The sequence below is a fragment of the Lathyrus oleraceus genome, chromosome 4 (genome assembly GCF_024323335.1).
Source record: "Lathyrus oleraceus cultivar Zhongwan6 chromosome 4, CAAS_Psat_ZW6_1.0, whole genome shotgun sequence".
Classification (NCBI taxonomy): Eukaryota; Viridiplantae; Streptophyta; class Magnoliopsida; order Fabales; family Fabaceae; genus Lathyrus; species Lathyrus oleraceus.
The window spans coordinates 101073787-101099495 of record NC_066582.1 but is presented as its reverse complement, the minus strand read 5'-3'; positions in this window follow the sequence as shown (position 1 = coordinate 101099495).

The window sequence follows — 25709 nt, the reverse complement described above, 5'->3', positions numbered from 1 at the left end:
GAATTTAAAATTATTACAAATTGACGTGAAAAGTGTGTTTCTAAATGGTTACATTAATGAAGAGATGTATGTTGCTCAACCTCCCGGCTTTGAAAATCATGAGTATCCCCAATCATGTTTTCAAATTAAAACGCACTTTGTATGGTCTCAACCAAGCACCTAGGGCTTGGTATGAGCGATTGAGCTAGTTTTTTATTAATCAAGGGTACTTAAGTGAAAAGGTTGACACTAATCTTTTTATTAAGCTCTATGGAAATGATACTCTTCTTGTTCAAGTATATGTTGATGACATTATTTTTGGATCTACTAATATACAACTTGTCAAAGAGTTTTCTAAGCTTATGTAGGGAGAGTTTGAAATGAGCCTTATGGGAGAGATAAATTACTTCCTAGGTCTTCAAATCAAACAACTTAATGAAGACACATTTGTTTGTAAAACCAAATATTGCAAGGACTTGTTAAAGAGATTTGGCATGATTGATGCAAAGTTGATTGACACTCTGATGGCTACGAACGGTAACTTGGAAAGGAACGAAAATGGTAAGGATGTGGAAGTGAAGAAATATAGATGTATGATCGGTTATCTTCTATATCTTACTGCATTTAGGCCAGATATCATGTTTAGTGTCAGTATGTGTGTCTGATATCAATTGGCCCCTACAGAATCTCATCTCAAAGTCTTCAAACGTATTTTTATGTATCTTCATGGTACTTCGAATTATGGGCTTTGGTATTCCAAAGGGAATGATTGTAGCTTAGTTGGTTACACCGATTCCGATTTTTCTGGTTGCAAATATGATAGGGAAAGTACTAGTGAGGCTTGTCACATATTTTCAAATTCCTTAGTTAGTTGGCATAACAAGAAACAAGTTTCGGTTGCATTGTCAACTTCCGAGGCGGAATACGTAGAAGTCAGTAGTTGTTGTGCTCAAATTTTATGGTTTAAACAACAACTACTTGATTTTTATATAAACTAAGTCGTATTCCAATTATGTACAACAACACCAGTGCCATTAACCTAACTAAGAACCCGGTGCTACATTCTCGTACTAAGCATATTGAGATTCGCCATCACTTCCTACACGATCATGTTGAGAAAGGTGACGTCGTTTTTGAGCATGTTGATACTAAAAATCAACTTGCCTATATTTTTACAAAACCACTTGCTAAAATCACTTGGTGCAGGCGCTGAAGTAAACAAGCTTTATCTTTATGCTCTACCTGCTTTATCTTTATGTTATTTATCGCATTCTTTATTGCTTTAAATATTCATATCTTTATATTCTGGATATTTTGTTATACTCTTTGTCGGGTTGTGACTATGTTACACGAGAGAAAAGCTTTATACCCGAGCTCGAGCATAAACACGGGATAGTATTGTGGCTAGATTCATGCGGACCTACTTGGAGTTAGTCCTCGATCGTGGTCGGCATGAGATGTCACACCTAGAGTAGATCATTTTAGGAGCATCATTGTCCAACGAGTCATTCGTCCCAGGCAATGGTGTCTTAATTTGGATCCATGACTCTAGGGACCTTTTTAGGATTACCTTTGAAGACCGGTACATACCCGTGAGGGGATATTGGGTTTTTGCAGGAAACCAATATCCTACATACCGTTGTTCTCACGTAACGTCAGACCTTTGAACCTACACCGAGTAGTGTTTACATATTATCCAAAATATGTTGAACCTTTGAGTCCATGATGATTGTATTGACATTACATCATATCAAAATTGATTTTAGCATGTGCATTTTTCAGGGAATCCTTCTATGAGTCTTAGGCCATTGTACCTTTTATTCTTCATTATTGAATAAAATGAGTATTTTTATTATTGGCTTTATATTCTGTTTTACTTCCTGCAATTGTATGATTACTTATATAAAATTGATAATCTCTGGATTCCCCGAAAAGAAAAAAAACTTTATTTTTTGCATTCATTCATATATTCATTTGCATTCCATCAATAAAAACAAAATACTTACACCAACTTCCTCCTCATGGAGAAAATGATGACTCTCCGACATAAGTACTTCATAAGAGCTAACAGACAGAAGATCATGGCTGATGTTGAACAAGAGAATGATATTTACAATGAGACTTTGGCCTGATTCCATGGGGAAATGGACCAATCCAGGGAAATATGGATGCAATCATGGAGTACATTCGTGCTCCGAAGGACACTACCACTATTGTTACCATTGTTGTTGTTGTTGAGACACCAATCGAGATTGTGGCTCAGCATATTTTTAACCAGCCAAGCTTTATTTTAGGGCCCAGTGTGCCTTCTGTTGTGTATCCCTGGGGCATGCCTCATAATTTTGTTCCTCCGACTGCTAATAGGGGTGCCTTCATTCTTTATCATCCAACGCATGTGCATCCGGTCAATGAGAATTTTGCTGCCTATCCTTGGGGCATGCCTACCCATCCTCTTAGGTAGTGGATCCTAACAACCTTGAGGTTCCTCAGGGCCAGACTCTCCAAAACTCTGTGCATGTCACTACCGAAACACCAGATGAAAATGAGCCTAAATATAGAGGTTTTCCCATCCATTTTCAAATTCCTCCTCAAATTGCTCAACCTATTTGCAGAACCCATATCAAGGTGTCCAATCTGGAATGCCTCTTGCCCATCCTGGGGAACCTTTTGTTGTTGTACCTTTGTTTTCTTATCCTGGGGAACCCTATGCTTCGTACAGGGTCCAATATGGTTAGACTACTAATCAAATGGTTAGTCCTAGGTCGGTGTATCCACCTTAATTGTTTCCTCAGTTTGCTTCTCCATCAGTGTTTGCTCAAACCACTTCACAGGTTGCTTAGTTTCCTAACCATAAGACTTATATTCAAAGCCAACATACCAATAAGAATGTTCCTGGTACAAGTCAGAGCAAGCATGCTGATTATCTGTTACTAGATGAAAGAATCAGGGTCATCGAAGGTTTTTTTCCGTCTATGATATGGATGCAAAGGATCTGTGTTTGGTGCCGAATGTGGTTCTTCCTTAGAAATTTTAAATTCCTGATCTATCAAAATACAAAGGGTTGAGTTGCAAAATCAAGCTCAGAAAACCAACAAAATGTTTAAAGAGTACGCTCAGAGATGGCGTGAAATGGATTCGCGTGTTCGACTTGCGCTGTCAGACACCGAATTAGTTGATATTTTCATAACACACAGGGTTTGTATTTTGAGAAAATGGTTGGTAGTTCATCTTCCAACTTTGTTGACATTGTGACAATTGGTGAACGTATTGAAAACCGGTTGAAAACTGGGACGATCTCTACCGTCGCTGATCATCAAGCAATGGCCAAGAAACCAAAAGGTAGCTTTGCTAAGAAAATGGAAGGGGAGGAAAGTGCCATAATGGCAAATGTCCACCCTCAATTTCAAGTCCTATGGCTTCTATGCCATACTACCCCTATATGTATGTTGTTGTAGCCTAGTATCAGCAACCACCGTTCTAGTATCAACCTCAGTACCAATAGCCTCCACATGCTCAAGCTCCCCATAATCAACAATCGCCGTAAGACAACAGGAACCAAGGTCAGGGGAAGAATAGACGTAATGGCAGAAGACGTCCTCAGCATGATAAGATCCATGTACCGTGCACCTAGTTTCTACCATACCTTGTCCATATGGGATCAATTGTATAAAAAGAAATTCCACCTGTCGTTTTCCCTTATGGGCCAAGGCATAATCCCAATGCCTCTTGTGCATTTTATGCTGGCTTTATAGGGCATTCAACCGAGGATTATGGGCTTTTCAAAACCAGGGTACAAGATATCATCAACCAAAAGATTATGTCTTTCTCTGAAGAAAAACCTAATGTGAGACCTAATCTTTTGCCTACTCATAATGGGTCGGTGGTGAACGTGGTTATTGAAGAAGAATGCACAAAAATGATTAGAGGGGTTGCATATATGGGTGAATATCAAGGCTAATATTTCCAACGACCGTTTTGTCATTCAATCATTTCATTTGTAATCTTTTGGTTTGTTAAGTGTTGTTCATTTGTAAAACTTATATATTTTCAGATGATAATAATAATGAAATAAATATCCATCTTTTGAATAAATCCATTCGTGCTCACTCATATTTATTTTGTCAGTATCAAATACGCGAGACTAATGTCTGTATGCTTTTAAACAAAACCTTGTTGACGATGTAAGGCATTGTTTCAAATCCCCAAACACTGGAGAAATAAGGAAGATAATCCCTAGTCAACCCTGTTGATCTTAGGAGTAAGAGTTTCTTTTTGTACGAAAAACCCTCTATTTAACCAGGGGCAGGGTAGTCTTTAGTTAGTTTGACTTTGCGTTTAAATTTCAAACGAAAGCATCCCATCGGAGGATCAACCACATCCCATCCCTCACAAGAGGTCGAGAAACTATAAATCCATAATGGTTGTCCCTCACCAATAAAAGGAACGAGGCAGTCACGACCCTTTCAACAAATCAAACAAACAAATGTCACACAATTTGTCCCAACAAAAAAGTGAGAAATTCAAAAAGCAAGAAAAAAAAGCAAAAGAAAAGCCCGCTAAGTTAAAAACTTAAAAATAAGTGACTTAAGCAAAAATCAGGGCATCCAGTGGACTACAAATTCAAAAGGTCAGTCCAGGCAAAAATCAGGGAAAGCAAAAACAAAACAAAAGAAAAGATGTTCAAAAGGAAAAATCCTCAACAAGAACAAATTCGTGTGGCTACAAACAAAACAAAAGGTGTGTGACGGCCACTCCAAAAATCTCGTTGGTTCCTTAACCATCACTTTTATCATTACAAATCCTTTTAAAAGGTGAACGCTTATGTTTAACTAGTTGAACGTAGGACGAGAGAACATCAAGGAGAATGGGTGGGTTAAAATAAAATTTTGAGCCATAAATCCTTTTTTCTGAAACCGTGAACCAGACCACGTTAGAACCCTCAAAAGACCTAATTGGAGCAGGGTTTATTTCAAAAGTATACTACGATAAGATCGCATCAAAACTTACTCCTAAATGATTTGCTTATCATTTGTGTTGGTATTGATATGATATTCTAACTAGTGACTTGTTCACTATATGTCATAATCTCAATGAACAGGCTTGGATTTCAAAACTGACATAAACATAGCATTAAAATTACAATTTTCAAAACAAATATTTTTACTTGTGAATAAGCATTTGACATCAAGAAAGTTTCCACAATGGAAAGATTGATCACACCAAAAGGAAAAGATCCTGAAGACTTCGTTGAGAAAAAGGCTCGGCAACTTCATGATTCAACCAATCTGGGGCAATCATGTCGAGATTCGACAAATCTCTCCAAGACGGTTAGTCAGGGGCATAAAATTCCAAGACACTGGGACAGGTCAAATCAAGCTCTTTCGATGACAAGACTGCTTCACAACGTGTGACTGGAGCAATTCATGCAGATTCCCAACAGTCTGGGACAGAGATAGACTACGAAGGTACAAGTTCTTTCCTTGTTTCAAATCAAGCGCAAAGATGTGTCAACAACTATTAAGCTCAAAGTAGGTTGCAGAGAGTCATGTCTTCATAACCCTTATCTTAGCCTCAAATCTACCACCTCCTGTCACATGAGCATCTGACTAACCATTGCACAAATCATCACCATGCATTAATCATGCCACTTCACTTATGCATATCATTCATCTAGCATAACATAAAGCCTTGAAAATAAACAAGCAAAGCCAAAGCCTAATCATCATTGGCACATTTGAAGCCCAATCCTCATTGCCATCTTCCCCTAAAAGCCCAATCCTTAGTGGCATCTCTCTCAAAGTCCAATTCTTATTGGCATCTCTTCAAAGCCCGATCCTTATTGGCACATTCAAAGTCCAACTTGCTTGTCATCTCACAAAGCCCATTATACCAAAAGAGTCTCATCTTGTAGATCCCATTCATGTCTCACAAAATAATAACTCGCATTTCTACATAGCAGTCATAACTCTATGCACCATGGAAAAAATTATACATGGCATACATCCTGCATATCAAACACTTTCTCTTGCGACAGGTCTATTTTTTTCAACATAATATTTCAATCAATCCCCAACCGATAAACCTACAAACGTTTGTTTTCCATTCCTTATTCCCAACACACTTACCTTTCTCACATTACGTTCATTCTCAACGGACAAATTTTTGGATATTCTTGTATTTAATCCTCTTCCACCTTGAATGCCCGAAAAGCTATCATCATTCGTACGTTCAGGTCCAAGATGATTAAATAGGGACAACTGTCATACCCAAAAATTCGCTCTACTTCTTTCGATTTTGTCTGACTTACTACTACATCCCTTTGCATACATAATCAATCATCCATCTACATATTCATACCAATTATTTGTCTAAGTCAATCATTTCATTTGCATTTTACATTCATCATTTCATCAATTCACTTGTATCATTATCATCCATCAATATCTTTTGAATAAAAGTCAAAAAGGGTCAAAGTTTGACTCAATTTACTTTTATTGTTGATTCGTGTACAATTGATCCAAAATTCATTTGTATTTTTGCATCTTTTTGCATTTTACCTTGTATCAATATTTATTTCAAATATCAAATTTGTTTTGTTTTAATTAATTGCTAGCATAAATAAATAACAAATTGCATTCTGGTTAATTAATTCAAATAATTGTGTTTTATATATACCATATACATCAGATTACTCATGACATACACAGATTTTGTCATAATTGTTACAAAATAATTATCATTACAAAAAGTTCATGTGCTAAAACTACTGTTAAACTTCTAAAATTTTGCTTGTACAAGCTCTCAGTATGAACACCTCCTGGTGAAGTAAAGTTGAAAGTATTTAAGGAAATTGCTAAGGAGCATCAAATTGATTAGGATACTGCAGAGTCTGAAAAAGAGCTTCTCCAGCCTCCAGAAGAGCTAATAGAAGGGCAACAAACTTTTGTCAGTGCGAGCACCTTGCCAGTGAAGGCGTTGATAGATGTGTCAATTGAATCAAATAAGCAGCAATCTACAAGGTCGTCTAGCAGTGCAAATGGTTATGCCATGTACTTTTGAAGATTCTAAGTCTGTTGCTGAAGCAGCAGTTGAGTCATCAGAGAAAGCAATTGCAGCTGCTGATATGGCTATGAAGGACAATAGTGAATCCTCTCAACCATATTACAATGATAAGTGCGATAATGATCCAGCAAAACATTCCCAGAATATGACTCATAAATCAGCCACTAAGGATCATTGCCGACCCAATTGTATGGTGGTAAGGAATATAGAAGACACAACTACCATCAAGCTTCTACACATTCAGATATTAAGTTTGATGAAGCAGTTTGTTATGAAGAAATTGAAACAGAACCTCCTCCGGATACTTTTCCACCTAGATCACTTCATAGCGTTGCTATACAGCTTCGAAAGCATTCAAAATCTCTTGGGAAGTTTGGTGCATGGAATAAATGTCTGAACCATGTATTGGCACTTGCGGAATCACATATGGAGTCAGAATTTCTTGCTAAATTCACTGAAGCTGTGCAGAGCTATCCTGACCCAAGTGCTCAAAATTGCTCTGAAGCTTGTCTGTGGCCATTTATGCGTTGGATCGAATATGGGATGACATTGGAACCCACTGCAAATGTTGACTATGCTGCTCCTAACAAACAAAACCCGTGCAAATTCACATCAAATTCACAACAAAATTCAAAAATCAAACTTCAAATTCATCACATTCAATTCATATAAAACACTTCTAATTTTAACTAACAGACACCCTGCAATTCTACTAATCCTAAACAACATCCACATTTCAATTAATTCTCTCTCACTTATCATACAAAGGTCACAACTGAATTGGCAAAGAATCATTAACATATTTTTATAGCTTACAAAATTCAACAATAATTCAAATTTTAACCAAGTTCAGGCTCATAACTAACATCCCATTTATCCTCTAATTAAACATAACTTCACTAACTAATTACAACTGAACCTGACTACTATTTCACACTAATAGATTTTCACTAATTGTTTTCACATTTAAACTAACCTTAACAGAACTTCTAACTGCATCCATCAACTAACTAACATTCAGTTAACAGAGTAGTTTACTAACAGCTAACCATAACAAAACATACAACTAACAAGCTAACTCTAAAAGCATCCGATAATAGAGTTTTAACAAAAAATAACAAACATTCCTAACAGATTTTTTAACACCTAACTAACTTCTCTAACTGAATTTCTAACTAACTAACAAACAGAGTTAACCGTGGAAACCAACTTGTAACTGAATTTGCACTAGGAGGGATTAACATATTTTAGCTATGTTAAATACCAGTCCCTATAAATCCTAATGATCACCCAATCATTGAGAGGGAAATCACGTTTTCACCACTGCTGCAGAATCACCCTCTCAATCTTCATCTTCCTCATTCAATCTCTCTCACTGAAACTCTCCCTAGAGCTCTGAATCATCCCTGTTGTTAGAGTCTCAATCTCTGAAACCCTAAACAAATAAGCTAAGCCTCAATCACTCCTCAAGCCCACATGCACGCATCAACAACAAACCATTCGTTTCCTACAGACTACAATGTAAGAAGAAGAGAATCAAAGTATGAAGGTTGTGTAATAGTGAAGATTACCTGAATCTTGTTATCTTCGTCTTCCTCTCTCCAACTCCTACAGAACCGGGGCATCCTCTACCTCGTAGGTCAGTGGTCCCAATTCATCCCTCTCCTTGCTCAATTCTGTTTGCCATAATGTAGCCCTGAATATGTGGAATCAAATCCCTCAGGTGTGAGGCTTTGATTCCCCTTTGATACCTTATAATTTATGTTTTCTCTTGAATTAGGGTTCATGTGTTGGGTGCTCGATTTAGGCTTTAAGTGAGAAATTATTAAATTTGGTTAGTGGATTCTGATAGACGATAAGGGGTAGGTTTGGATTGTTCAACAAGAGGTGAAGTGAATGGTTTCTGATCCACACCCCCTTTCACATCCTTTGCCCCTTTCTGCACTTTGGGCCTTCAATCTTAAGCCCAAATGGGCTTTTGCTATTACACCCCCAATAGGCTTCACACTCTCACTGCACCAAGTGATTTGCTTTGGGCTTGTATTCCAAGGCCCAAGCAGAGGTTGCTCTTTACACACTATCCAGCGCCTGCACCCCTTGGCTCTCCTACTTGTTTTTTTTAGTTTTTCTTTAATCTCTTTTATTGTTTTATTTTTTAAAACCTCATTTTAGATGCTTTAATGCATTTTGTTAACATGGAAAATACTTGAAAAATACATGTGACTTTATGATTCTAGTTGTTTTTTTCATTAATCTGTAGTTTGTAAAAATGATGGAAATGACGCATTTAGTTAGATCTAATTTATTGTCGTAATTTTAACCTAATCTTTAGGATCAATTTGGTAGTTAGTTTCAAATCAATCAATATGCCATGCTCCCTTAGATTCAAGGCTCTTTTAGAATTAGGATCATCTTTTTTTTTCTTTAGAATTTAGGTTTAGAAACTCTTATGCTTAACTTTCAACTGATTTCTTCCTAATTGATTGAGTTGATTAAAGTTTTTTTTTAATTAACTAAATCCTTTTATATGTGTTTATTCCTTCGGTCTAGTCAAATGAGTAGAAGTCTCTTGATCGCTTGATAAGACCAGTCCCTTGTGTTGGAGCTGCATTGGGTCTCACCTCAACTCAAGGCTTTTCAGACAGACTAGACATTGGGTCTCACCGTAATAAAGGTTCTTCTTCAACACTTGTCAATCATGATGAGAGTTATACGCCACGAGCCTTAAGCAACAGAGAATGATAAGAGGCAAATTTTCATATCCTTGTATAGAGTACCTCTGCGTACGGGCGCAAGCCCTAGTTATTCAAAGTATTTGAATTCGTTCATAGACTTTAGTGTAATTAGAATCAAATAATTGACAAGTCTACTTCCCCACATGAAGCACTTCTACACTTTAACATTGCACCATTCCCTCGTCAGTTATACTCTCGTCCTTGAACCAAACAGTATACTATTCGGACTCCCATATATTCTTTAGGTCAAATACCTTATGGTCAAATACCCATTTCTGAATCAAGCACTTTTATTTCTTGTTTGTCTTGTCAGACCTCGTGCTTAGGCAAACCTTTTTCCCATGCATTGTTTACCTTGCCAGACCTTGTGCTTAGGTAAACACTCTTTTCATGCATATTTGTCTTGTCAGACCTTGTGCTTAGATAAATATTTTCTTTCTTGGTTGCCTTGTCATACCTCGTGCTTAGGCCAACCTCTTTCTCATACAATGTTTACCTTTCTAGACCTTCTACTTACGTAAACGCTCTTTCTCATGCATTTTTAGCCTTGTCAGACCTAATGCTTAGGAAAACACCCTTTTTTGTCTCTTGGGCCATACCAATTATTGGTTAAGGCCACGCTCTTTTGATTCATACATACATATCCTGTGGATCCAACAACACAATCATTGGTCCGAAACAATACCTTTTCACTTCACAACTCTTTGCAATGCAAGTTATTTTCTTTGTTACTTCAATTCAATCAACTATTTGTTTTCTTTTTATCACTTAAATCTTTTCAAAACTTTTCTTTTCTTCTCATAAAAGAACTTTTATAATTTATTCCTTAGCAGTCAGACTAAAGGCTTAGATTATCCGAACTAGGATCAATTCAGCTAATATCTACATACTTCTAGAATATGGTTATAACTGTTCACTAAAATCAACCAACCAATTTCTTTTTTCTACCATGAACCACAAAGCTCTGATTTCCTTATTGCACTATGAGGATACATAGGCACGAGGATTTGAATCCTTGGCGAGCACACTAATTATTAAACCTTTTTTTCTCTCTCGCAAGTAATCTTTAGATAATAACACTTGTTCAAGCAAAGAACAATCAAAATGGTTCCCGTTGAGTACAATGGATATGAGAGGTGCTAATACTTTCCCCTTGCATAACTGACTTCTTACATATTTCTCTTCTCTTGGGTTTTATCAATGTTTTCCATTTCCTTCAATAATAAATAAAGTTCAATGGCGAATCTGTTGTATCTTCGAGCGTGTGATGCACTTAGATATTTTTCACGGCGCGACAGTGTCCAAATATAATGCCCCCATTGACCATGAAGTGACATTTTTGCCAATTTAGCACAAGGTTAACTTTAAAACATCTCTCAGGGACTTTCTCAAGATTCAACAAACACTCGTCAAAACTACACCCATATACCGAGAAGTCGTCCATGATGTCTTCTAAAAAGTCAGAGAAAATTGGCATCATGCACGTTGAAAAGTAGCAGGCACATTGCAAAGCCCAAAAGGCATCCTCCGGTAGGAGAATGTACCATAAGGGCAAGTGAATGTCGTTTTCTCTTGGTCACTAAGGTTTGAGCACTTTCTTCTTAACCACTTATTTCATGTTAGGGTTTAGCCTCATTTGGTGTTCTCTAGAAGGCTTATAATCATCCTTCAACATGATTTTATGCATACAAAATGAAAGACTAGTCCCCTTCAAGTCATATATGGTATACCCTATAGATTTAGGGTATTTCTTAAGAACACTAAGGAGTTTTACTATCTCGGATTCACTGAGGCTCGAATTCACTATCACAGGCTTAGTGGCCTCCTCATCTGAGAATTCATATCTAGGGGTTTATGGGAGGTTTTTTTAGCTCAAGTTGGGGTTTTTGAGATTCGGGTTCTTCACCTTGTATCATAAGCGCTTCAAGGCAATAGGAGGTGGGACTTTAGTGCATTAATTTATCATTGGCCTCCAACTTTTCATGATTTACCGTACTTTCAAACAAACACACCTCCATCTTTTCGGAATGAGGAGGTTCATATGCGCTCTCTTGGATGCAAGCATCAATGAAATCAACCAAATAACAAGATTCTCTTAAGGAAGTACTTTTCATGAGTTTCGCTAGAATGAACTTAGCCTTCTCCTTATCAACCTCAAAAGTTAACTTTCCCCTCTTAACATCAATGATGGCCCCAACTATGGCAAAAAAGGGCCTTCTTAGGAGTATCGGGATTTGAGAATCCTCTTTGATCTCCAAGATAATAAAGTCATTTCTGCAAGCTTCCTAAGCAAGATCAAACACGAACTGAAGCAAGAGAGATCAAGTTCTGCACAACATTGAAGGTATTTTTCCAGATTTTTCTTCTCTTCCATTCTCTCTCAATTTTCATCAATTCTCTTGGATCCTTGGTTGTCTGAAGTCCTACCAATGTAGGCAAGAAGATTGAGTTGTTTTGAGTTCAAATTGAAGCAACTCAGTTCATGTACCTCAAATTTCAACTTCATGTATCTCTCAATATACTTGGAGTTAGTTTGAATTGAGGTCAAATTCGTGCTCAGTGCCATTTTTTCTTTAAGATCATGTCCCTCTTTTTTATTTTTGTGAAGGTGATGAGAGAACCAGTCCGACCAAGGTCATCGGAGAAGATGACCAGTGGTTTGCTCCGGCGGTGTGCTGGATAGGTTCTGAGCCACATGATCAAGCCTTTGCATTTTAATCTTGAGTGTTCCTTTTGATTACCAATTGTGTGACGCGCTGACTAGTGTACACCATGGAACGCATGTTTTCATCCACTTGATCTGCCACCTCAATTAATGAGGGAGATCAAGTGGTCCACGTTTTTTCTGATTAATTGATTTTTATTTTATTTGTTTCATTTTCATTAATTCATATTAAATTTAATATTGATCTAAAAAATATGAGAGTTTCACCAAAAAAATTTAAATAAAATCCTCTTTCATTTTCTGAATTAAAATTATTTTTTAGATCATTATTAATATTTTTCATGATTTAATTGATTTTGTGAATATTTTTAATTGTTTAAAAATACTTTTAAGTTTTCAAAAATTCTGAAAAATTTTCTCCAATGTCCTTTGACCTTGTTTGACCTATGATAAATCTCATGGCCATTTATTTGGGGTTTTGATGAGGTTTTAGGGAATTGATCAATCATAATTTAATTTAATGCATATTTTTATTATTTTTAATTGATTAAATACCAAATAAATTGTGTAGAGCCATTTTAATTGACTTTGTGAGTTTGACTTGTGTTGTAGGGCCTTGGTCAAGGTTAATTTGACTTTGCTAGGTTAAGATCATCGAATTTAGGGGATGGATGAAATATACATTCCATCTCCCAAAATGAATGAATGATCTTAATTTGGTAAAAGTCCTCATTTGACCAATTTGTGTTGAATCCATTCCCCTTCCCTCTTCATCTCACTCCCCTTCTTTATGCATTCATGTCATGGACCTATGATATCTCTATCTCCTAAGGCTAGTTGATTGCAAAAATCAACATAAATATGGATGAGATTAGGCCCCCCACTTTGCATATTCTTTTTGTGTGTGGTATGTTTCATGAGCATAGTCCATTATACTATGTCTCTAACATACATTAACACCAAAATTATATTGCCCCGCCTCAAATAGTTGTGACTTCTACATAAGTCCAATTACGATTGCTTAACATAATGCTAAATTTTGACACAAAAAAGGCATAGCATTCTAGTTAGTGAGATTGTAAGTCTCCCCTCTTTCATGGTATTGTGTAGAAATTTTGACTCATATATTGTTAATTCCTTAGGATTGGCATTAATTTTGTAAAACAAATCATGTAATCATCTCTGTTGTTTTAATATGTTGGGTTGAAGAAGTTCAACATCTGGACCAACATGTCATGTACGATGTCACGACATCATGCCTGTGACATCGTACATGTGTAGAAAACTGAATTAATTAATTCAGTATTTATTCTGGGATTAGTAAGGATATTTGGTGAATATCCTAACTCCCATGTGGAGGTCTTGAAGACTCAATCAGAAGATATATAGGCTCAAAATATGGAGATATATATGGAGAGATTCTAGGATTGAAGACCTTGTTTGTAGCAGAATTTTTCTGCTGAAGTTGTAACAGCAAAGAACAAGTCTGCTGCGATTTCTGAAGGCCCAAATCCAGTTGGGTGATTAGGTTATAAATAGCACATTGTAACCTAGTATTTGTAAGCCTCTTATAATGAAAATTTAGGGGTGTGTGTGAGGTAAACCTCCCAACCTGTGGGAAGGTTACCATGTGTTTCTCAGTGGTAAAAGCTGAGAGTTTTTGTAACTCAAAGCCTGTAGGCAAGAGTGATTTTGTTCTTGAATGAAGCTGTGAAGCAAGTTCAAGGTGTGTTAACATTACATTGTATTTGTAGTGATAGGAATGGAAACTGGAGGTTTCTATCTAGGAGTTCCTAGGTATAGATTGCATTGGGTGGGGATTAAGTGAAGAGTTGTAAACGGGTGAGTTTAACTCTGAATTAATACTGCTAATAGTGGATCTTCTTCCTGGCTTGGTAGCCCCCAGATGTAGGTCATGTTGGACTGAACTGGGTTAACAATTTCCTGTGTTTGTTATCCTTCTACATGTGTTTATTACTGTCATAACTCAGCAGGTATTCCTGTCAGCTTATCAAGCTGATAACAGACCTGGTATATAGCCTTCTGTTTGAATGTCAATCAGAATGTTGTAACATTCATCAGTGACAGCGTATACTGAATAATAAACAGGTTTATTTTAGTTCAGTATTTATTTAAGTCTGTTCTATTCAAGGATAACAGACCTGGCTGAAGGATCATTGTGAAACTGTCAAACTGGATGTTTTGACAGTTGATACTGAAGGCGGATACTGAAGTAGAGACTAGTTGGTCTTTTACAGTACTGCTAACTTAGCACAGTACGTTTCCAGGAACATACCAGAATCAGCATATGTTCTGGATGTCGAACAGAATGTCGTGACATTCATTCCCAACAGTAGGTGCTAAAGTGTAGGATGATTGGTTTTTCAGGTTCAGTATTTTTCTCAGGCTATTCTTCAAGGATTCAACAGCTGAGCTAAAATCCAGGAAACCAACTACTAACCTACAATTAATGAACCTAACAAATAGCCTAGTTGTTAGCAATCTAATAAGTGGAAATTAGATTAACATGTTCATCCTTTAATTCAGGAAATACAAGTAAAAGACAAACACACAGGAACAATGTAACAGATGATGTCCAAAATCAACTGTAAGACATCATGCTGATAACTGTGTAAGAAAACAACAGAAGTGAGTGCTAGGATTGATCTCAGTTGAGTCTTTCTTCCTGATGCACAGAACCAGGTGTTCATCCATTCTAGGGTGACATAGAATGAGATGTCGTGACATCTGTGAACGTGTGCATATTAGTACAGTGGTTAATAACTATCTTGTTGTATTAGTTACAATGTTAGATCAGATGTCATGACTTGGAGTAGAACATCTGAATTCTGACTACACCAGAATTTCAATTGGTATCAGAGCAGGCATCATGTTCTGCTTCTGGATGAGATCCATGGGTGATACTTTCTGGTATCTTGCAAGAAGTTATGTTGGAACCTGTGGAAGGTTATGTATTCTCCCTGAATGGTCCCTTGAAGTAGGTGGATGGACTGTTCATGACAGGAATGGTGTGTACCTGTCTCTGGAGGTTGGCTATGGACCCTTGTGTGGGACAGTTGTGCAAGTATTGAATCATATTCAAACTTGGTATATTCTTGGAGGGTGATCTGATGAAGTGTGTGTTCATTGGGTGAGTTGTATTATGATTTCCGCTGCATAATACCTGGGAAAACTCAAACTCTGATGTAGTTTCCCCTCATGTGGATGAATGGCTGCCTTATTCAAGACCCCAGCATAATCTACTGAAGATGTCAAAGATACTTGAGTCCCCTCAAGTCCACTCATAATGACGTCCTCAATTCAGGATGGTAAGAATCACTTAATCACTGATTCCTTTACTCTATTGAGTAGTGTATGTGAAGACCTTGAAGTCTTTCAAGGAAGGTGTGTTACAAGGAGGTGGAACTAATGTTCTATGTGATGTTAGAACATGTTGTTCAACAAGTATGCAGCTACTGGTTGAAGAGCAGATGTGACTAGGTGTCAAACAAAGGGATACTCTTGTTTGGAACCTACTCCTGATCTGGAAGAGGAGACATCTGTGTGTGCTCAGTTGACAAGGGTAGGGTCAACTGTGTGTATGCTCAAGAAGGTCATTTGTAAAAGTCTGATCTCTAGAAGTGGAGCTGGTTGAGATGTGACATTGTGCAATTTTCTGCTGGGTGTCTTACTCCCTGTAGATTGATCAGGGTGGAATAGTTGTTCCCTGAAGTACTATGTTGTTTTGGAAGACAAGTCCCCTGAATGTTAGAAGTCAATATTGGGGTAACCTAATTGCTATATCATTTAAGAGGATTGGAACCATGAATCTTGTTATTCATACACCACGTTCAGAAGTGACAGTTCTTACAAGGAGTGAGAATATGAAGATTCAGAGGTTGGTTGAGGTAGTATGCTCTGGCAATGCATATCTACTATGAACTAGTGTTGTTGTCTTTCACTAGTACTCATGGTCAGCTGAAGTCTGATTGGAGTGATTGGAGTAAGTCTAGGTACAACTCATAGAGTTAGGTGCCACTGGTAGGGATGGTGTATGTCATGTTGAGACATATTTGTACAATGCATGGAGATTGGTGTGAAGTTTCCATGATTGTTAATTTGAGGGGGAGTTTTGGTTAACCTCCTCACATTTGGTCAGCCTAAAGTCTGGTTGCCTGTTGACCTGTGTCACATGGGTTCTGGTGGTTGTGTGACACACTTGCAAGGAAGAATTCATCTCTCTCATTCCTAAGGGTGAATTTAATCTGAGAAGGTTTTCAAAACCGTTGAAGTGCTTGCAAGCAGAAGATGTTGACACTAGAAGAGTATGTTCAAAGTAGTCTTATGGTGGAAGTATCTGAAAGGAATATTGGGAAAGGATTTAAAATCAATGTCAGCTTGTGCCAAGTACAAGTATTTAATTGATTATCCTTGGAGCTCAAGATATCTGATGTGCTTAAAGATGTTGGAACATCTCTTCTTCAAGAACCTGTGCAGAATCACAGGAAGGATAGTACATTGGCTTATTGTCTATCTCTTTGGTGGCAGCAAAAGCATATGATCTCTGAAAAGGGTTCCTGGCAAGAAACATGTTCAGCCTTGGTATGTACAAGAAGAAGAAGACATCAGAGACTTGATGGTGGTTACTTGGATCAGTTTATTTCTGATCTAGGTAAGGAAGTGCATTAGCTTATGCACACTGTGGAGTCAAGAACAAGTGACAGCAGTCTTGACATCATGGAAACAGCCTTGCTTTAGGATGTGGAATCCTTGGTATAGCTGAAGGGTTGGTTTCTAACTGGTCCTTCTGAAGACTCATGCATCAAAGTGTCTGATGTCTTTGGAGAAGAAGCAGGGATTCATCAAGGTGTGAGCTTGGATGACTTAACTGCAAACCTGCAGGATGGAGGTTGTTTACTCAAACTTGGTTCCACAATCAAGTCTATGAGAACATTGAACTCTTGTTCTGTGAAGGGAGGAAGTTCTTTCGAGTGGCAGAAGAAGGAGCTGAATTCAACAGCTAGATGTCTAAACACAATGTTGTGACATTTGGTTTAACTTCAGATTCTTAGTTGGTGAAGTGGCACATCAACTTAAGATAGAAGGGTCTACAGAGTTGTAGATTGGGTACTTCAAAAGGATCGTTCTCATTGCAGTTCTTAGGAGTTGCTGGTTGGAGAAGATGTTACATGTTCATGTCTTAGAGACCCTAAGCTTTGTTTAACATGTAACTTGAAGTTCAAATCTCACTTGGAAGATCAGAATATCTTTGGGAGAAGTTTGATAAACTTGGAGAGGTCAAAAAGCAGCATCTGACCTTTTCATATGAGGATTCATGAAGGAGGTAATCAACCAGTGGCATTTGGTCTATCTCAGAAGTGAATTCGAAGAATCAAGATAATCCACATATGGCAGCTGATTATTCTTGAGGAAAGTCTGAGACAAATTACTTTTGAGCAGAAAAGTAGTAAGTTGAAGACTAAAGGAGGTGTTTTCTATTCATCTCTTGGAGCTTGTGGTAGGAGTTCTGAGCTATCTATGGAAGAGTATCTCTTGTAATGGGATGAAAATGTATATGTCCCAATGTATGTCTGGGTTCTTCTTGATCAACCCGGTGACTCAGTGATATCTGAAGACTATCAGATGGTGTGCCTTGTCTTGTTATGAAGGATGTCCCAGCCGATGTTAGAACATCTTGTGAAGTGGTCTTCTGTTCTGGTTAGAAGAGAGATTGACACAGAGTGTGAATGTGTTCAGCTAAGAGGGTTGAACAGAGGGTGTGCTCTTGAAGACATGAAGATGCGTCTTATGTTTTCCATTCATCAAGTGGTCTGGATTCTCTTTGAATCAGGAAGTATGTGAAGGTCCAACTTTGGGGTGTTGGATATGCTCATGTGTGACCTCCAAGTGTCAAGAGGAGAGTAGGGTGTCCATGACAGGGGGAGTTCCGTCTTTGAAGCTGCAAGTAATTATCAAGCTTGTGGTCTTTGTGTACTCAGATAACTAGGTATGACACCTTGTCAGTTATCAGGATGTTGTGATGTATGTCAAGGCTGAGTGAGCAGAAGAATGTCTGACCGGATGTCATGACATTGCCCTGGACAATGCTGTTAATTCCTTCTGAATCTTAAAGTCAGTAGGAATTATGAAGGTGATGTGTCAAATTCTGATAAATCAGAATAAGCCTGATGGCTACAGCTGTGTGGTACAGGGGGAGTAACCATCTGCTGAAGTGTGGGAATTTGACTGTATCAGTGCCAGATGTCAAGTCGCTACTGGAGGTATGACAGGAACCTTGGGAAATGTTGAATACTGGCAGAATGCAGGAACAAGCCGCGTGGAATGTTAAGACATCGCGTGCAACGCGTCTGACTGCATATATGGATTAGTCTCCATGCACTGGAACTGCTGTTTTGGAAAAGAAACTGTCAAGAGCTATAAAAGGTATTCAAAGATAGTCTGAGATTTTGTTGGTGATTCTCTGACTGTTTCTCAGCAAAAATTAATGAATCTTGACCAAGCATTAATTCCTACCGTTAATTCCTAAGGACGGGCTGGACTATTTAAAGGATGTAATAGCCCTCTTCTTCTCACAAGAGAAACACTCCATTCCCTCAGAATCATGGGGTATGTTAAGGTTTGGGCAAGTTGCGCCTGGATCTGGTTTTGTGAGGGGTGCCTTTACAAATGTTTAGCTAAAAAGGGGGAGAGAAATACAGTCCTGGGGTTGAGAATGTACCAGAAGCAAGCTAACTGTGGTAGCAAACAGAAGTTGGAGTTGGTGTCAAGCACAAAATCCACCAATTGGGTATATCACTTGTGTCTTGTGGTCTGAGTTAAGAGGACAGTTGTGTCTTGTGATCTAAGTTACATTATCTATGTACTCAGTATTACATATTCTTCCGGAAGCTCTCCAGTTGAGGGGAAAGGTTCTGGTACAACTTATCCGTGTACCTCTTCTTCCCCATGTACACCAACTTTGGTGTTTGTGGTGGTGGAGCCAATGACAGAGATGAAGAGCATTCCCAAATTGGGATGTTTTGTCCAGTGTATTGTTTATTTGTTTTAGCTAAAATTTGCCAAAGGGGGAGATTGTTAATTCCTTAGGATTGGCATTCATTTTGTAAAACAAATAATGTAATCATCTCTGTTGTTTTAATATGTTGGGTTGAAGAAGTTCAACATCTGGACCAACATGTCATGTACGATGTCACGACATCATGCCTGTGACATCGTACATGTGTAGAAAACTGAATTAATTAATTCAGTATTTATTCTGGGATTAGTAAGGATATTTGGTGAATATCCTAACTCCCATGTGGAGGTCTTGAAGACTCAATCAGAAGATATATAGGCTCAAAATATGGAGATATATATGGAGAGATTCTAGGATTGAAGACCTTGTTTGTAGCAGAATTTTTCTGCTGAAGTTGTAACAGCAAAGAACAAGTCTGCTGCGATTTCTGAAGGCCCAAATCCAGTTGGGTGATTAGGTTATAAATAGCACATTGTAACCTAGTATTTGTAAGCCTCTTAGAATGAAAATTTAGGGGTGTGTGTGAGGTAAACCTCCCAACCTGTGGGAAGGTTACCATGTGTTTCTCAGTGGTAAAAGCTGAGAGTTTTTGTAACTCAAAGCCTGTAGGCAAGAGTGATTTTGTTCTTGAATGAAGCTGTGAAGCAAGTTCAAGGTGTGTTAACATTACATTGTATTTGTAGTGATAGGAATGGAAACTGGAGGTTTCTATCTAGGAGTTCCTAGGTATAGATTGCATTGGGTAGGGATTAAGTGAAGAGTTGTAAACGGGTGAGTTTAACTCTGAATTAATACTGCTAATAGTGGATCTTCTTCCTGGCTTGGTAGCCCCCAGATGTAGGTCATGTTGGACTGAACTGGGTTAACAATTTCCTGTGTTTGTTATCCTTCTACATGTGTTTATTACTGTCATAACTCAGCAGGTATTCCTGTCAGCTTATCAAGCTGATAACAGACCTGGTATATAGCCTTCTGTTTGAATGTCAATCAGAATGTTGTAACATTCATCAGTGACAGCGTATACTGAATAATAAACAGGTTTATTTTAGTTCAGTATTTATTTAAGTCTGTTCTATTCAAGGATAACAGACCTGGCTGAAGGATCATTGTGAAACTGTCAAACTGGATGTTTTGACAGTTGATACTGAAGGCGGATACTGAAGTAGAGACTAGTTGGTCTTTTACAGTACTGCTAACTTAGCACAGTACGTTTCCAGGAACATACCAGAATCAACATAAGTTCTGGATGTCGAACAGAATGTCGTGACATTCATTCCCAACAGCAGGTGCTAAAGTGTAGGATGATTGGTTTTTCAGGTTCAGTATTTTTCTCAGGCTATTCTTCAAGGATTCAACAGCTGAGCTAAAATCCAGGAAACCAACTACTAACCTACAATTAATGAACCTAACAAATAGCCTAGTTGTTAGCAATCTAATAAGTGGAAATTAGATTAACATGTTCATCCTTTAATTCAGGAAATACAAGTAAAAGACAAACACACAGGAACAATGTAACAGATGATGTCCAAAATCAACTGTAAGACATCATGCTGATAACTGTGTAAGAAAACAACAGAAGTGAGTGCTAGGATTGATCTCAGTTGAGTCTTTCTTCCTGATGCACAGAACCAGGTGTTCATCCATTCTAGGGTGACATAGAATGAGATGTCGTGACATCTGTGAACGTGTGCATATTAGTACAGTGGTTAATAACTATCTTGTTGTATTAGTTACAATGTTAGATCAGATGTCATGACTTGGAGTAGAACATCTGAATTCTGACTACACCAGAATTTCAATTGGTATCAGAGCAGGCATCATGTTCTGCTTCTGGATGAGATCCATGGGTGATACTTTCTGGTATCTTGCAAGAAGTTATGTTGGAACCTGTGGAAGGTTATGTATTCTCCCTGAATGGTCCCTTGAAGTAGGTGGATGGACTGTTCATGACAGGAATGGTGTGTACCTGTCTCTGGAGGTTGGCTATGGACCCTTGTGTGGGACAGTTGTGCAAGTATTGAATCATATTCAAACTTGGTATATTCTTGGAGGGTGATCTGATGAAGTGTGTGTTCATTGGGTGAGTTGTATTATGATTTCCGCTGCATAATACCTGGGAAAACTCAAACTCTGATGTAGTTTCCCCTCATGTGGATGAATGGCTGCCTTATTCAAGACCCCAGCATAATCTACTGAAGATGTCAAAGATACTTGAGTCCCCTCAAGTCCACTCATAATGACGTCCTCAATTCAGGATGGTAAGAATCACTTAATCACTGATTCCTTTACTCTATTGAGTAGTGTATGTGAAGACCTTGAAGTCTTTCAAGGAAGGTGTGTTACAAGGAGGTGGAACTAATGTTCTATGTGATGTTAGAACATGTTGTTCAACAAGTATGCAGCTACTGGTTGAAGAGCAGATGTGACTAGGTGTCAAACAAAGGGATACTCTTGTTTGGAACCTACTCCTGATCTGGAAGAGGAGACATCTGTGTGTGCTCAGTTGACAAGGGTAGGGTCAACTGTGTGTATGCTCAAGAAGGTCATTTGTAAAAGTCTGATCTCTAGAAGTGGAGCTGGTTGAGATGTGACATTGTGCAATTTTCTGCTGGGTGTCTTACTCCTGTAGATTGATCAGGGTGGAATAGTTGTTCCCTGAAGTACTATGTTGTTTTGGAAGACAAGTCCCCTGAATGTTAGAAGTCAATATTGGGGTAACCTAATTGCTATATCATTTAAGAGGATTGGAACCATGAATCTTGTTATTCATACACCACGTTCAGAAGTGACAGTTCTTACAAGGAGTGAGAATATGAAGATTCAGAGGTTGGTTGAGGTAGTATGCTCTGGCAATGCATATCTACTATGAACTAGTGTTGTTGTCTTTCACTAGTACTCATGGTCAGCTGAAGTCTGATTGGAGTGATTGGAGTAAGTCTAGGTACAACTCATAGAGTTAGGTGCCACTGGTAGGGATGGTGTATGTCATGTTGAGACATATTTGTACAATGCATGGAGATTGGTGTGAAGTTTCCATGATTGTTAATTTGAGGGGGAGTTTGGTTAACCTCCTCACATTTGGTCAGCCTAAAGTCTGGTTGCCTGTTGACCTGTGTCACATGGGTTCTGGTGGTTGTGTGACACACTTGCAAGGAAGAATTCATCTCTCTCATTCCTAAGGGTGAATTTAATCTGAGAAGGTTTTCAAAACCGTTGAAGTGCTTGCAAGCAGAAGATGTTGACACTAGAAGAGTATGTTCAAAGTAGTCTTATGGTGGAAGTATCTGAAAGGAATATTGGGAAAGGATTTAAAATCAATGTCAGCTTGTGCCAAGTACAAGTATTTAATTGATTATCCTTGGAGCTCAAGATATCTGATGTGCTTAAAGATGTTGGAACATCTCTTCTTCAAGAACCTGTGCAGAATCACAGGAAGGATAGTACATTGGCTTATTGTCTATCTCTTTGGTGGCAGCAAAAGCATATGATCTCTGAAAAGGGTTCCTGGCAAGAAACATGTTCAGCCTTGGTATGTACAAGAAGAAGAAGACATCAGAGACTTGATGGTGGTTACTTGGATCAGTTTATTTCTGATCTAGGTAAGGAAGTGCATTAGCTTATGCACACTGTGGAGTCAAGAACAAGTGACAGCAGTCTTGACATCATGGAAACAGCCTTGCTTTAGGATGTGGAATCCTTGGTATAGCTGAAGGGTTGGTTTCTAACTGGTCCTTCTGAAGACTCATGCATCAAAGTGTCTGATGTCTTTGGAGAAGAAGCAGGGATTCATCAAGGTGTGAGCTTGGATGACTTAACTGCAAACCTGCAGGATGGAGGTTGTTTACTCAAACTTGGTTCCACAATCAAGTCTATGAGAACATTGAACTCTTGTTCTGTGAAGGGAGGAAGTTCTTTCGAGTGGCAGAAGAAGGAGCTGAATTCAACAGCTAGATGTCTAAACACAATGTTGTGACATTTGGTTTAACTTCAGATTCTTAGTTGGTGAAGTGGCACATCAACTTAAGATAGAAGGGTCTACAGAGTTGTAGATTGGGTACTTCAAAAGGATCGTTCTCATTGCAGTTCTTAGGAGTTGCTGGTTGGAGAAGATGTTACATGTTCATGTCTTAGAGACCCTAAGCTTTGTTTAACATGTAACTTGAAGTTCAAATCTCACTTGGAAGATCAGAATATCTTTGGGAGAAGTTTGATAAACTTGGAGAGGTCAAAAAGCAGCATCTGACCTTTTCATATGAGGATTCATGAAGGAGGTAATCAACCAGTGGCATTTGGTCTATCTCAGAAGTGAATTCGAAGAATCAAGATAATCCACATATGGCAGCTGATTATTCTTGAGGAAAGTCTGAGACAAATTACTTTTGAGCAGAAAAGTAGTAAGTTGAAGACTAAAGGAGGTGTTTTCTATTCATCTCTTGGAGCTTGTGGTAGGAGTTCTGAGCTATCTATGGAAGAGTATCTCTTGTAATGGGATGAAAATGTATATGTCCCAATGTATGTCTGGGTTCTTCTTGATCAACCCGGTGACTCAGTGATATCTGAAGACTATCAGATGGTGTGCCTTGTCTTGTTATGAAGGATGTCCCAGCCGATGTTAGAACATCTTGTGAAGTGGTCTTCTGTTCTGGTTAGAAGAGAGATTGACACAGAGTGTGAATGTGTTCAGCTAAGAGGGTTGAACAGAGGGTGTGCTCTTGAAGACATGAAGATGCGTCTTATGTTTTCCATTCATCAAGTGGTCTGGATTCTCTTTGAATCAGGAAGTATGTGAAGGTCCAACTTTGGGGTGTTGGATATGCTCATGTGTGACCTCCAAGTGTCAAGAGGAGAGTAGGGTGTCCATGACAGGGGGAGTTCCGTCTTTGAAGCTGCAAGTAATTATCAAGCTTGTGGTCTTTGTGTACTCAGATAACTAGGTATGACACCTTGTCAGTTATCAGGATGTTGTGATGTATGTCAAGGCTGAGTGAGCAGAAGAATGTCTGACCGGATGTCATGACATTGCCCTGGACAATGCTGTTAATTCCTTCTGAATCTTAAAGTCAGTAGGAATTATGAAGGTGATGTGTCAAATTCTGATAAATCAGAATAAGCCTGATGGCTACAGCTGTGTGGTACAGGGGGAGTAACCATCTGCTGAAGTGTGGGAATTTGACTGTATCAGTGCCAGATGTCAAGTCGCTACTGGAGGTATGACAGGAACCTTGGGAAATGTTGAATACTGGCAGAATGCAGGAACAAGCCGCGTGGAATGTTAAGACATCGCGTGCAACGCGTCTGACTGCATATATGGATTAGTCTCCATGCACTGGAACTGCTGTTTTGGAAAAGAAACTGTCAAGAGCTATAAAAGGTATTCAAAGATAGTCTGAGATTTTGTTGGTGATTCTCTGACTGTTTCTCAGCAAAAATTAATGAATCTTGACCAAGCATTAATTCCTACCGTTAATTCCTAAGGACGGGCTGGACTATTTAAAGGATGTAATAGCCCTCTTCTTCTCACAAGAGAAACACTCCATTCCCTCAGAATCATGGGGTATGTTAAGGTTTGGGCAAGTTGCGCCTGGATCTGGTTTTGTGAGGGGTGCCTTTACAAATGTTTAGCTAAAAAGGGGGAGAGAAATACAGTCCTGGGGTTGAGAATGTACCAGAAGCAAGCTAACTGTGGTAGCAAACAGAAGTTGGAGTTGGTGTCAAGCACAAAATCCACCAATTGGGTATATCACTTGTGTCTTGTGGTCTGAGTTAAGAGGACAGTTGTGTCTTGTGATCTAAGTTACATTATCTATGTACTCAGTATTACATATTCTTCCGGAAGCTCTCCAGTTGAGGGGAAAGGTTCTGGTACAACTTATCCGTGTACCTCTTCTTCCCCATGTACACCAACTTTGGTGTTTGTGGTGGTGGAGCCAATGACAGAGATGAAGAGCATTCCCAAATTGGGATGTTTTGTCCAGTGTATTGTTTATTTGTTTTAGCTAAAATTTGCCAAAGGGGGAGATTGTTAATTCCTTAGGATTGGCATTCATTTTGTAAAACAAATAATGTAATCATCTCTGTTGTTTTAATATGTTGGGTTGAAGAAGTTCAACATCTGGACCAACATGTCATGTACGATGTCACGACATCATGCCTGTGACATCGTACATGTGTAGAAAACTGAATTAATTAATTCAGTATTTATTCTGGGATTAGTAAGGATATTTGGTGAATA